The sequence below is a fragment of the Pelodiscus sinensis genome, chromosome 6 (genome assembly GCF_049634645.1).
Source record: "Pelodiscus sinensis isolate JC-2024 chromosome 6, ASM4963464v1, whole genome shotgun sequence".
Taxonomy (NCBI): Eukaryota; Metazoa; Chordata; order Testudines; family Trionychidae; genus Pelodiscus; species Pelodiscus sinensis.
The window spans coordinates 47389915-47404240 of NC_134716.1; the positions used below are offsets into that span (position 1 = coordinate 47389915).

Consider the following 14326-nt stretch of genomic DNA (forward strand, 5'->3'; position numbering starts at 1 on the left):
TGCTCACAGGTCTCAGAAACAATGTTTTCTGTCATGTGTGAATGTATCTGTTCCATTAACGGTAAATAATGAATCATTACAATTACAGAAGAACTATCTGTAGCTCTGTGAAAGCCTGTGTGTTGATATTAACAATGTTGAAGGTCACTTTGTGACCTTTACACTAACAACAGTGTATCAGAAATCTGAGGTGTGTATATGTACCATATTACCACCTTTCACTCCTTGTTCAAAAACACAGGTGCAGATCTTTCAATGCAGGCAATTCAAATTTCAGTCGAACTATGTGAGCATACAAGATTAATAGGCATTTTGGTTGTCCAACAGTTTCATTGGCAATACTAGGATTCTAACCCCTGCCAAGCTTAAACACAGGTTTTTTCAAATAAGAGTTTAATGCCATGAGAAAAATCATTATTATAGCTGATGATTAACTTTTTACAATCATCTTGGTTCAGTAATTTCATCACATTTTGTAAGGGGAAGGGTAGACGTGAAAGTCAGAGGCACTGGAGAGGGTTTGTCTCAGCAAGTCTGCGGGCAACATTGACGGCTTTTGTGGTAATCTTCTAGTCCATGCATGCCAAGCAAAGGGAAAGAAATAAGAACTTTTCAGCATTACAAAATGCCAAAAGAACCACTGGACTATTAATTGAGGGCACACTTCTGTTCACATTCTTCCTCACAAATATAAAAGCAAATAGTGGGAAATAAGAGGCTGACAATATATAAGAACTGTAGTGTCCACAACTTATCTCCAAGTGGAAATACTGCAGTTTGTCAAGTTTCAGTATCAAGATCAGAAAGCAGAAGTATGACTAAATTCATAACCAAGACATAAGCAAAAATAAACTGTAGTCTAGACAGACTTGTGGAAGAATTCATATTCTTTTAAAAAACTAAGACTTATTTCTGTCAATTACATTTTGCCAGGAGATTGTGAAGGCCAAAACTATAGAAGGGTTCAAAAGAGAAGTAGGTAAGTTCATGTAGGATAGGTCCATCAATGGCTATTAGTGAAGATGGTCAGGAACACAGCCACAAACTCTGGGTGTCCCTAGTCTCTCAGTGCCAGAGGCTTGGTGTACATGAAAAGGGATGGATCACTCAATGATTGCTTATTCTGTTCATTCCCTTTGAAGCACTGGCCACCCTCAGAAGGCAGGATAGTGGGCTAAATGGACCACTAATCTGACTCAGTTTCACTTTTATGTCATCCAAGATTCGTTTTTTATGAATATATTTTATGGCAATCAAAAAGCTCCACACAAAGCAGCGGCTAAATAGCTAAAATTTTCAGGATTTATAAACCATTCGATTCTTAAAAATAAAAGGATGCAGACAATATACCAGAGGTGGCCAAACCACAACTCTTCTTACATTTAAAGTGTGGCTCATGAAGCACACCATACTCTTCCCCCATCTTCCACCTACCAGACTGTGAGGAGCTCAGACCTTCTGACCTTTTTATGGGGTGGTGGGGCTAGAGCAGAAATGAGTATGATGTGGCCAAGGGGCGGATCTGGCCTCCCTAACACTTTGATCTGGCCTGTGGACTGCATCTGGCCGCTTTCTATTTATATCCTGCTGCCTGTGACAGAATTTCCAGGCGGTGGCTTAGGCAACAGGATCCTATTTAAATGGCTCATGGCTTCTGGTCATGGTGCTACCCCAGCAGGGGCTGCAGCCGCAAGCCTTTTAAATAGTCATAGCAACCTTGGGAGACTGCCAGTCAACACAGTAGTGGCGGGCCGGGAGATGCGAGCCCTTTGCTGTGTTTTTAATTCAAAGCCTCTGGCCCCAGACAACTCTTAGGGCTGCTAGTCCGTAGCCCCTCCCCTTCCACCTCAGACCTCGCCCCTTCCAGGAGATGGATGGAGCTGGACCATGAGCTCGTACCAAAAGTCATTAGGTGGCCCCCCTGCAAAAATTATTGCCCACCCCTCGGCTAGAGGCTTTTGCCCTGTGGGTCTTCAGCCCTGCAGGAGGCAATTTCTGTGGGTTGGGGCTTCAGCCCCACAGCGGGATGGTGGGGACCAAGTTTTTCTGCCCTGAGGGGAGAGGGGTACCGCCATACGGCTGAAGCCCCTATCCCAACCACCTTGCTGTGGGGCTGAAGCCCTGACTCCTGGCAGTACCTTCTGCATAGCAGAAGCCCCAAGATTCCCCTGCCCATAAGGCAGAAGCCTCTAGTCCCACCATCTAACCACAGGGCAGAAGCCTTAAGCCATGGCACTCATGCCTGGCTCTCGAACTTCTGAAGATCATCATTTGTACCTCCGAGGACCAGTAAGTTTGGCCATTCCTGCAAAATACTATATTAGCATTTTCTCCAAAAAAATCAAATGCATCCATTTCTGTTCTGGAGAAGAGTCCCTACCAAAGTCTCTGACTTCTGATCCCCCTCCCCCCCTACAACTACAGGGTCCATTTAGTGGTTCCACTGTTTTTGTCAGGAAAAGGACTACAGAAAGTCCTCATGGGGTTTATCTTTCAGAAAAAAGCACCTAACACTGTTTGGTCCTATTCACACATCCAGTTAAACAATGTTCTACTTTTGTCAGCAATGCATATACAACATATACTATGGTTTCAATCCAAAACCTCACATGACCCAGGATTTGCCTGAAACATTCAAAGACCTCCTAAAAATGACAAAAAAGAATCAAGTCTCTCAACAACCCAGTGACTTGTTTCTACATTTGGGGAAACAAGAATAGCAAGGTTTAGGTCAACATTTTCAAATAACTCTCCATTAACTTTGAATATCTTGATTTTTAGGTGCCTGATCTGAGACTTGTCCAAGGTAATAAAAAAACACCTTTAACAAAGCTAGGAACACAACACAACTAAGTGGAGTCTAAGTCTTGTACTTAAGCCACCAAGTCATATTTTTCTTCCAGTTCCTTCCTAGAGTTTTGAATTCAGAAGGTCACAGAAATTGTGTACACATCTCAGCATCAAGAAATGCGAAGTGGGGAAAGGAACTCATGTATGGTATGATTAGGAGAAACAGCAAAAATATATTATAATCTCAACATTAGGGGGAAAAGAAAACAAGCAACTATATCCAATTGAGGACTTTGAAGAGAAAATGTTTGCTGAATGCAGCTTCAAGACATAAGAGTATCACAACAATACCCTTCATGCTTATTTTAAAAAACAACACCCAGGCACCACATGTTTCTCTTAGTACAGTGAGGACAAATCTGCAGTCCTCAAGTGGGTAATAAAACTAGCAATCTGCTATCTAAATCAACATTTGTCACCTCAGGTTAATTCAAAATAATGTAAATGTTTGCCTTACAGATTTATATTTATTGAAGGTGTATTTTAGTAAGTTTATATTTCTTTCACCAAGGCTAAATTTCATAACCAGGCTACCATCTCTTCTACCTCTTGTTGCTAGGTAACCCTTCATCCATTTGACAGCATGTCAATGCTCAGAATATATTAGGTAGAAGTATAAAACACTTTATAATGTAAGTTTCAACTGAGCTTGTTCTTTCCACTGGGCAAAGATGTTTATCACCTTTGGTGTACCTTTAAATCAGAAAAACATTTGTGTGACACTTTGCATGTCAGAGACTGAAAGCTTAGTAGCAATGACTGTGGTCTTAAGTACCTCGATGCATAAAGCAAGCTGCACATAATGGGCCTAATCCTGGAAAATGTAGCAGGCTCTCAGATTCTCCAGGATCTGGCCTAAAATTAAATAAATATCTGTTCAACAGGAAAGTTGACTGTCCGTGCATTCATCTTCTGTCCACACAAGAACTATATGTTTTACCACCAGCTCTTTTGAGCAAGGACACTTGAAAAACATCAAAACAGACTATAATTTTTAACTATATAATATGCTTTGAAAGGTCTACAAAATCCATCCTAAAAACCATGAAGGTTAAATTGACAGCCAACTAGTGTGCAAATACACTTAAACTGACTCAACTGTCAAGATTTCTAGCAAATCTACGGTCAGATGGATGTATATCTGCTGATGTTCCTTGACATCAACATTTTGTAAGCAATAAATAAATAAAAATACTTGGCTTAAATACGCTTGGAAAGCTTACAGAAAGGAATTCAACTATCTACAACATTTTTCAATGTTATTTTTTAAATGAAACATCAGCAAGATAATTAACTGTACCAAATACATTAGAGGAGATAATAAAGTAGGTTTACTGTACTTCATCCTGATCAGGTAAAAGCTAAAAGCTGTTTTTTTTCCCTGGTTCCTCATAATGAAAAAGATTAAATAATTAAAACAGTTAAAAAATAAAAGATATATATAAAAGCAAATATAAAAAAGGCCAAAAATGGAGAAGAAAAAAAGAATCTAAAGTTTTCACCAAAATCTAATTAAATTACACTACATTTGGCCTCGGAGTATACTTCAATTCTTGTAGCCTCAATTGAGAAACATTGGATAATTCTTGTGACAAGTTTTCCACGCATCTTAAACAATTTCTAGGACTTTAGTAAATGCATTGCCTGAACAGCGTTCTAACAATTCCAGAGAATGAAATATTTTAGTAAGGTTAAAATCACTGACAACTTCAAGAATTTGCCTGTCAGAGAGAGAGGAAAGGCTTCAAAATGTTTGTTAATTAAACCTTAAAAATATATTTAGAAAATAAATCTGTGTCTTCTTTTGGACCTCCAATTATCTCACTATAAAGAAAGAATAAAAGGTATGCCCTCATCTTCCCCCCAATTTTAATTTGTAGTTATATCAGTATTAAAACCATTTGCAGTCTTACAAGAATTGCCACACCCTCCTTTCAAGTTCTCCCATCCACAATTAACATCCTCAAATAAGGACAACATAATGAACGCACAAAAGTTGCTCTCAACAACCAGGAAACAGTCTAATAATAATAATAAAAAAAAATTAACAAAGAATTACACAGGAGAAACCTGAAGCCACACAAAAATATTAACGTACCACTGAAAATGCATAACTTGAAAAAAGCACTGACTTGCTGTGTCCCCTTTTAAATCTCCCTTCCTGGAGTTCTGGACACAGCTTGGGAGCAGCTCAGACTGCAACTGAACTTTAACTTGTTGGGTCCAATACAAGTAATAGACAACATTACTGATCACCTGGTGAGCTTGGCTGCCTGCCTTTTTAATTCCTGCTTCTGTCAGGAATGAATGTACTTACGTGTTAAACTTTCTTTCCAGATATAACATGTTTTTGCATAGTTTCAAAAATAAAAATGTAGAATTACATACCCAAATTGTAGTATGATAAATATATTTTCAGGGTAGAAAAAGTCTCCTGCAGAACTTCAGCACTGGACTTTGAACATTTTATATAAAGAACAAGAAGTAGTCCTGTGGCATTTTAGAGATGAACAAATACATTAGGTCATGAGCTTTTGGTTTACCCACAAAAACTCATGACCTAACGTATCTGTTAGTCTCTACAGTATCCCAGGATTACTTGTCATTTTTAAAGTTAGAGACTAACATGGCCTAGACAGTATTTGGTCCTGCCATCAGTGTAGGGGACTGGACTCGATGACCTCTCGAGGTCCCTTCCAGTCCTAGTATTCTATGATTACCCCCTCTGAGATTTTATAAAAAGATTAGAAAGCAGTAAAATTTTTTAGAGATGATGGTCCTATGCATATCTCATCTTCAAAACTGCAGCATTAATATCTCATTAATATTCATTGTTGTAACTATTTATGGACACAAATCAAACTAAGTGCACCCTAATATGGTTAAAAAATATACCTCAGTAGCCCGAGATCAAATTATGCCCGAACAACTTGAGTACATCTCATTTATTTTCTCCTCTGTTGATCTGTACAATATATACCTCTAAACCGGGTAGCTAAGATGAAAGATAGCCATTTCTCAAGTGGCTATAGTTCAAAACAGAACCAACTAAATCACACCGTGCTGTAAATAAAACATCTCTACACAGTTTAGATTAATGAGTGACACAGGTGCAAGCAAGGGCACCACTCACCCTTTCACGCACTCAGATGCAAAGGCTGACTAATGCCAGGTAACCAGACATCTCCCACCGCACTGTGCAGCGTCTCATTTCCAAGTTCTGACTCCTGGCTTGGTGATAAATTGCAGAGCTACTGACAAGCAGCAGCAGCAGTAGCAGTCACTGCTGCCCACTCACGCCTGTACTAGTCTGCAGGCTGGTTAACTATAGCTTTTTCAATCCTGTATTCTGTTATCAAGCAGAGAGACTGACTTCCAAAATAATACAAGATGGTCATATGACCGACCACCCAGACATGTGTGTCCAACCTGAAGTGTGTGTGCATGAGCAAGACAGATATGCATTCCAAAAACATGGGGGCAGGCCATCTTACTCTGAATACAGCCTTACAAAATGAAAACTACATTGTCCTTCTATTACTGCCAAACTGACCTTCCAAACAGAGCCAAATAACCAAATTGCGAATATTAAAGTCATCTTTAATGGGGCAGAACAGGTGACAAATTCTGTTTATTATCAGAATAACTTAAATCCTGGGAGCATGCAGAATGTTATTATTATTCCTGAACAGAAAATTATATTGACAATCCAAAAATGTAGAAAGAAGTAGTCTTTAAAATTTCTCCTTATTGATGCCCAAAACCCTAAAGTAAAAGCAGAGCAATGGATTTTTTTATTAAATTACTTCATTTAAATTGAATACAAAATCATTACTGAATAACTTGAGAGTTTGCAAATACTTTATTTTCAGTATCTTACAAATAGGCAGTTTTGAATGATCCAAGTATTTTCATATTTCAAAAGATGGTTATTTTATTGTACTAGAGTAACAAAAGTGGCTCATCTTTATAACTCATTGTTTTTACAGTTACAGCCTAACACGGTTACCCCTCTAAAAACCTCACAGTTAAGTTTGTAGCCAAAAGACAAGTAGATGTATCTCTAGCAGAAGAAACTGAGTTGAGATTGGAGAAGTGGTAGTTTTCAACACCATAAAGAGCTCTGCAATATTAAAATACAGCAATGGAGGTGTATGTCATGTGACAAACATTTATACTAAGAACTACCATAGCTATGGCAATCAATCTTTCGGTTATTTCCCTTTTCAGCATGGCAACATATTGGTGAAGGAGTGGGTAAGAGATGTATTCATTCCAAGCCAGGTTTCTCTGTATGATGGCCACCTTCTCCTAGGGGAGCTTGCTATCCTCTGTGAAAAGATAAATCACTCTGAAGCTAAATTAAAATAAGGGCTCCTCTTCTTCAATCTCTTCCTGATAAGCAGTATCAACCACTTGATTTAATTCTTCAAACCACTATAGATCATTATTTTTATCAGCATAGCATGCTTAGAATTAAAAAAAAAACCAGCAACAAAAAAACCCCCATATAAACACACCCATTACTTGAAAACTATGGCAAAAGAAGCATACAATTTAATGCATTTATTCAGAATTTCTCTGTAGCTATATTGAACAGGCTTGGAAAATTTACTCAAAACATTTACCAACAAAAAGGCTATGCCAACAGCTTAATATCTGTCAGGCAAAGTACTTGAAGGCCATGCTTCCCTGCCATTTACAGGAATAAAGTAACTGTACATTGCTTCTTCTCTACATGTAATTAACTGTAACATATTGCCAGTCAACCTTCTGGTTTGTTTGGTTTTTTTCCCCAATATTAGCAGGCCGTGTCCTGTGCTCACTAAACTGGACAACCCTGCCTTTCTGGCTGCTTTCATTTTTGCGGCCAGAGAGTGTGATGATGCATTCTGTCACCCAACAGGAAAAACTTTTTTATATATAGAGAGAGATACAATAATCTCCTTTTGCTGTTCTAATACATTGTTTCCTTTCCTGGAGAAAAGATCATGAGTTGTCTTCTCCTGAATTACTGTCACACTGAGAACCAGTACACTCAGGGTGCCAGCTTAAAACCCAGCTCCCTGCGCACACCAGCTCTTGGGGAGCTACCTTCATCCCGCCACATGTAAACATGTAACTGCTGAAATTTTCAGTGGTTTCATGTTTACCAGAATACATGCATTTTAACAACCCTAGTATGTACGTATACACACACTTAAAAGAATTAAGTAAAAACACATCTAAGCTGGAAAAATGCTAGAACTGAAGACTGGCCTATACAATCTTAATTCAGCCGATTTACACATATGCAGACATACTCTTTTTTCCCCACAGGAACATAGTCTCATGCATTGCACAGAATGGATGATGCTCACCTAAGAAGCAGTTATTCAATACTTTATTTTATATTTTTTGTCCATGCTGTCTTTATTTACCAGACACAATTAAAATGACTACAAAGACAGAATTATTCATTTCCTCACGGACTTCTCTATGGTGCTCATCTGTACAGTATCTGAATGTTTCACAAACATGGGAAGTGAAGGGGAGGTACTAACCCTACTTTACAGATGGGGAGCTGAGGCACAGAGCAACATTCCTTCTAATCTTTCCCCGTGTATGTGAGGAATTAATTTTTAATATGCACCAATATGGAGGTAATACATCATCTCCATATAGATGCACATAACAAAATTCATGTGGTTTTTGGGACTGCAGCAATAAGAGGGTGGGAAAAGACTCAAGGGCAGAGGGTAGGTGTGTGGGGGTGTGTGTGAGTGTTTCATCTGAGGGCGTAGGCTTTGGTGAGGGGCCGAGGATGAAGAGTTGGAGATGTCAACAGCTTCTCCCCCCCCCACTTTCGCTTCTTCCCTCCCCCACACCCTCCTGTGAGGTTGGAGCAGCCCTCCACTCATGGTGGGCAGGGGACTGCTCCCAGGTACTGAGTAACCGGTTAAGCAGTTACCTGTTATCTCTAGTGGGGAAATATCTCTCACATCCCACAGCACCTCTGGGGCTGAGGCCAAGAGTGAGGATGGCAGCTCGGGGGCAGGGGCTGGGGCGCATCAAGACAAGTCTGCCCCAGGTATGTGGCAGAGAGAGGAGACACTCCCACCATTCTGTCCCTGCTGCAGCACCTGGGCTGGGGGAGAACGTCTCTCCCCATCCTGGGCAACTCCAGGGCTGGGGCCGGGTGTTTGGGGAATAAGGATGCAAAATTCTCTTTAATTAATTAACTGGTTGCATGTTAAGTTTAACTGATTTTCTGATTAAACAGGGGCAAGCAGGAGGGAAAGGTTACCATGGTCAGGGGCAGGTCCAGCTCTGCAAGGCTGCTGGCTCCCAGCTCATGCAGACTGGGAATCAGCAGCCTTGTGTAGGGGAAAAGTCTGAGAGGGGAGGCAGCGGGGGAGAGAGGAGAGAGGAGACTATTGACTCCCAAGTCAACAGCTTCCCCCCACCCTGCTTTCGCTTCTTCCCTCCCCCACACCCTCCTGTGAGGTTGGAGCAGCCCCTGCACTCATGGTGGGCAGGGGACTGCTCCCAGGTACTGAGTAACCGGTTAAGCAGTTACCTGTTATCTCTAGTGGGGAAGTATCTCTCACATCCCACAGCACCTCTGGGCTGAGGCCAAGAGTGAGGATGGCAGCTCGGGGGCAGGGGCGCATCAAGACAAGTCTCAAGTCAGTGCTGACTGTATGTACAAAGAAGAGTCTGACATATAGTACAAACACATGTACATTTGTGAAATATGGTATAACCACTCTATTCAAACATATACATACCATATTTCACAAATGCTCAGCACAATGGTTGCAAAATGTAAAGATATCTATGGGTCTTAATAATCACTTCTGCACTTGTGGGCAGGAAAAAAAAACCTCTAAAATGAGTGAATGTATTTAACCATAACCATGCTAAGCTGTTCCTCTTTGTGGCAGAATACTGCTGACTTGATAGATAACATTTGCTCACATAAGCTAGTTAAATATGATTCAGCCCAGATGTGTATGGCTTTAATAGTCTTTGTTAGAAGACGTTGACAAAATATCAAAAAGTAAACATCCATCACACCATCTTATCCCAAGGTTCCTACAAAATGTATTTAGGCCTTGAAAATGTCATATTGGTGTTTCTTTGTGTAGCATACAGTGATAATTATAGCACAGTAACATGTTTAAAACAATGTTCCCTTGAGAGCTTTGTTTACAGCATAAGACAAGTATAAGAGTTCTAAATTGCACTGGCATGGGGAGCAGTTCACTGCAGCTCTGTTGTATTCATGTAGATGGAATAAAGGGCCCAAAGAGTTAATAGTATTAAACAGGGTTAACCAAGGTTTGGAGCTTGGCCTACAGACACTTTGGTTTGTTAGTTTTATAGTAAACATGCACAAAACATATGCCATGATTTAGAAATGTATTAACTAATATTTGTAGAAGATATTTTAAGCATTGTAAACAATACTTAATGCAATTTAAAGTAGACACTGAATGAGTATGCAAAACCTATTAAAAGGTTTTTAAGAGAGTATTATCCTTATTGAATTGGACTACCCATTCGGGGGATTAAGAAGGTAGCTCAAATCTGGTCTGTACCCAATTTTTGTACCAGTACAGACACATCACTTTCAGGTAGGGATGTTAAAATGCATTTACTTAAATAAAGATGTATCTTCTGGAAAATTCTGATAGAGCGGCGGAGGTGGGGGGGGGGGAACGACACTACTGGGAGCTGGCTTTTAAGCGAGTTCCCAGCGCATACCGGGAGACTGTGTGTAACCATGTACATGGTTACACTTTCACATCCCTACTTTCAGAAGTGTAATTTTACAGAGGTGCTTATAACAGTAGGGCGTATTTCCCTTCCTGTTTGGAAATAAGTGATACCAGTATATGCACTTGTATACAGGTACAACTGTCCACACTGGGGGAGTTGTGTGTTTTGCGCCATGTGCGTCAGCTATGCTTACAGTTGAAGTGGCACAACCCATTTGTGTAAGTAAGGCCTCCATCTCCATGCTCTCTTCAATCCTCAGTACCTCTGTTGATACTAAAAATAAATATACTCTGTGGAAGGCAGCAGAGGGGGGAGCTACCCAGGAGCTGGAGTGTGCAGGGTGCCGGCTAAAAGCCTGCTCCCACCTCTTCCCCACCCCCGCTGCCTCTGTATGAGTACAAGTTCACATCTCTAATATGAACACCCGTCTCCTAGCAGTTAGTATTTAAGCAGCATAATGCCTTTACATGCATTTATTGCCACTATTTGCTCTTATTAATTTTCAAAATAAGAAAAAATGAGAGGACAACATTTAGAGGACAATCTTGTATGTAAATCTTTGATTCAGGTTATGACCTTAAGCAGCTACAATACAGACAAAACTCAGTGCACAAAATGTTTAAAGTTCTCTCTCTCTTTCATAAACATAAGTCCATTCAACCAACCCTCATCCCCAAATCCACCACTGGCTTTCAAAACCCAGCCTGCACCAAAAGCTGATAGACCATAACTAAAGGAGATCTATTCCCAGACTTCAGAGACTGAAACTCAGGAAACTGATCTAGGAATAAAGACAGGTAATTCCCAAAAATAAAGAAACAAGCACTCAAAACTTGAGACAGACCCTAAGGCCATTTTGAACCATTATAGAGGCCTTAAAGTGGATGGGGGCCCTTAGGATATATTTACCTTAAGCCCAGGCTCTGTTTTGGATTTGAGCACAAGCCAGTCCTCCCTCCCTCGCTGCTTCCATCCACATACAAACCAGCCTGGTTTAGGTCAGCAAGTGCTCAGAACCCAGACCCCAGTTTGGGAGAAGGGAAATGGGATTTGAGGGGGTTGGGGTCTCTGCTGTGACTCAGGTCCAGGTCCTGCCATTCTGTAATAAAGCTGTAGGTCAAGCTACACACTCTGATAGAGGCAGTAGGGGGGAGGGGGCTAAGCGACTAGTCGACTATTTTGTCAACTATCCAATATCTTTCACATTCCTAAATTACATACTAATATAAAAATTATTCATAGAACTGGAAGTCTTTTTATCATTTTACCTCACTTTTAATTCTACTATAATAAATAATACCCACTACCCAGTTCTTACTGCAACATATTACTGGAAAGTAAACAGGACAGCTTTATTTAAAAGCTTCAGAGGAGTAGCCAAGTTAGTCTGTAACAGGAAAAACTTAAAAAAACAACAAATAGTCTAGTAGCACCTTAAATACTAACAAAACATGTAGATAGTATCATGAGCTTTCATGAGCACAACGCACTTCTTCAGATGACAGGTGTTTTGTTAGTCTTTAAGATGCTACTAGCCTGTTAAGTTTTTTCACTCCTGCCCTGGGCCCTCACCACTCCCGAAAGTACCTGGCATGTATAGCAGTGACACCAAGATCTACCCCTCATCCACAAGTCCTGACCGCACAGCCTCCACAGGCCACAGTTCTCTGTTACTGATCAATGGGAGCTGCAGGAGCAGTGTCTGCAGTAACTGCAATAAACTATACAGTATATCCATAAGACTTCTCAGAGAAAACTCAGGGGAAGGTAATAGTTGGAATTCCCAGAATGAGATCAGTAATATCCTGGTAATTTATCCTTCAAATACAAGGTCATTTTCTTCTCTCAGACTGTGGAAACTATTGATTCCAATTAAGCGCTCAGTCTCCTGCAGCAACAGTAGTTAGTGTAATGTCTGGGTCATAGGGTTTCTGAAAATCAACGCACAATGCAAATTCATCCTTGAAAAACATTTTATTAAAATACTACGTTCTATGTAATACAAATGACTTTTTAAAAAATGTTTGGAAATTTCACAGGTAAGTGCACCAGTAAAGCATATCTGGTTTATTGAATTTAGGTGTAGTACTGTATTTAGCATATGCAGTACTTGCTGCAGAATTCTTATATTCAAGTATTTGGTGCAATATTGTTATATGTGTATAGATCCACAATTAGCTGGTATAAAGATTTCATATATAGCTATGTACATGATATTTGGTGCAACAGCTGCCACCATTACTGGTGTTGGCCCCCTTTCACAATACACATTCAGATGATCTTCTTAAAATGCCCCAAACATAACCCAACCCATTTAAATCCATGCCCAAAGTCTTGTGCAAGCATAAGCCAACCATGGAACCTCACCATAAACACTCAGAAGAAGAATCAGAAGAAACAAGCAACAGCTCCAATTCCATCTCTACTGAAGGAAACCTAATCCCTGGTGCCAGTGTCGAAGAACTAATGTTGGATTCTGATGAAAAACACTATTTGAATTTTACAATCTGTGGAGAGTGGAGCAGGGAGGTGCTCATATCCACCAGTGGTGGCCACCAATGGCCCACTTGTGAGGATGTGGCCCTTCATTCAGTCCAGTACCATTTGTATGGCCAATGTTCCTTTTCTTGTTTCAGTTGGGGTACGTCTAGACTACAGGCTTTTGTCGACAGAAGTTTTGTTGACAGATACTGTCGACAAAACTTCTGTCGACAAAGAGAGTCTACACTACATTCAGTTCTGTCGACAAAGCAAGCTGCTTTGTCGACATGGTAGTGTAGACGCAACGGACAGTTTACATGCAATAACACCTTCTGTTGACAGAAACTCTGTCAACAGAAGGCGTTATGCCTCATAAAATGAGGTTTACCAGCGTCGACAAAACTGCTGAGTTCTGTCGACGTTATGTCGACAGAACTCAGCGGTAGTGTAGATGCAGGTATAGTTTTGTCGACAAAAGTCCACTTTTGTCGACAAAACCCTGTAGTCTAGACACACCCTTGGATTAGGACCACTGAAATATCACACCAGAGGCTTTTATTACAGCTAATTTCTACATACCTGAACCAAACATCTGAACCTCTCATCATCACTCTTTTCAAAAATCAAACATGGTAAAACTATATAATTCAGGGATGTGGTTTGGCTCCAAGTGAAGCACATGCTTAACTTTCAAGTGCCTAAAGTTAAACATGTGTTTCAGTGCTTTGCTATAGACTTGAGTTCCGATGTAAGACCCCATCACTATGAAAATTTTTCATCAGCAGTCTAGACAAATATACTAGAATATCATATAGCAGGAATAGAAAGGAGGAGGAGGAAGAGGAGGAGGAAAAACAACACTTTAGATTCTGCCCTCTCCTATCTTCAGAAATTAAATTACCATAATTAGAAGAAAGGCACTATTTCATGCTTTCCAGAAAAAGAAGGAAATATAAAAACTTTATTACAGCAGAAGATGTAAACAACCGGAGAAAATACAGACAATCTGTCTCCTTGACAAATTATTCAGGGCTAAGGAGGACAAAAATAAAACTGTCAGAATCTATTATCTCCTTTTGGGATAACTTACACATGTGCAGAAGTGTAATTAAAGAAATAGGCTATCCTCTTAGTGTGTTCATTTTAAACATCACAGCTTCTATACTCCTTCACTCTGTATTTAAAAAAAATTATAAAGCACTTGTATTTCTGGCAACTTTTATAACAGAAT

The 14326-nt window shown here is 40.0% G+C and overlaps 1 protein-coding gene across 5 annotated transcripts in view; it reads right to left on the reverse strand.

Annotated features, from left to right (window-relative positions):
* The window catches only part of SEMA4D (semaphorin 4D), a 143695-nt gene that overhangs the window by 76081 nt on the left and 53288 nt on the right, over nucleotides 1-14326 (reverse strand). The window contains exon 1 of one of the 5 annotated variants that reach the window (XM_075931881.1): nucleotides 4949-5069. The exons of 3 other annotated variants lie outside the window; for them this stretch is intronic. The gene's annotated coding sequence lies outside the window, so the exon portion shown is untranslated. Of the gene's footprint in view, nucleotides 1-4948; nucleotides 5070-14326 lie in introns of those variants that run through there. One more of the 5 variants, XM_075931885.1, reaches the window with a different exon arrangement.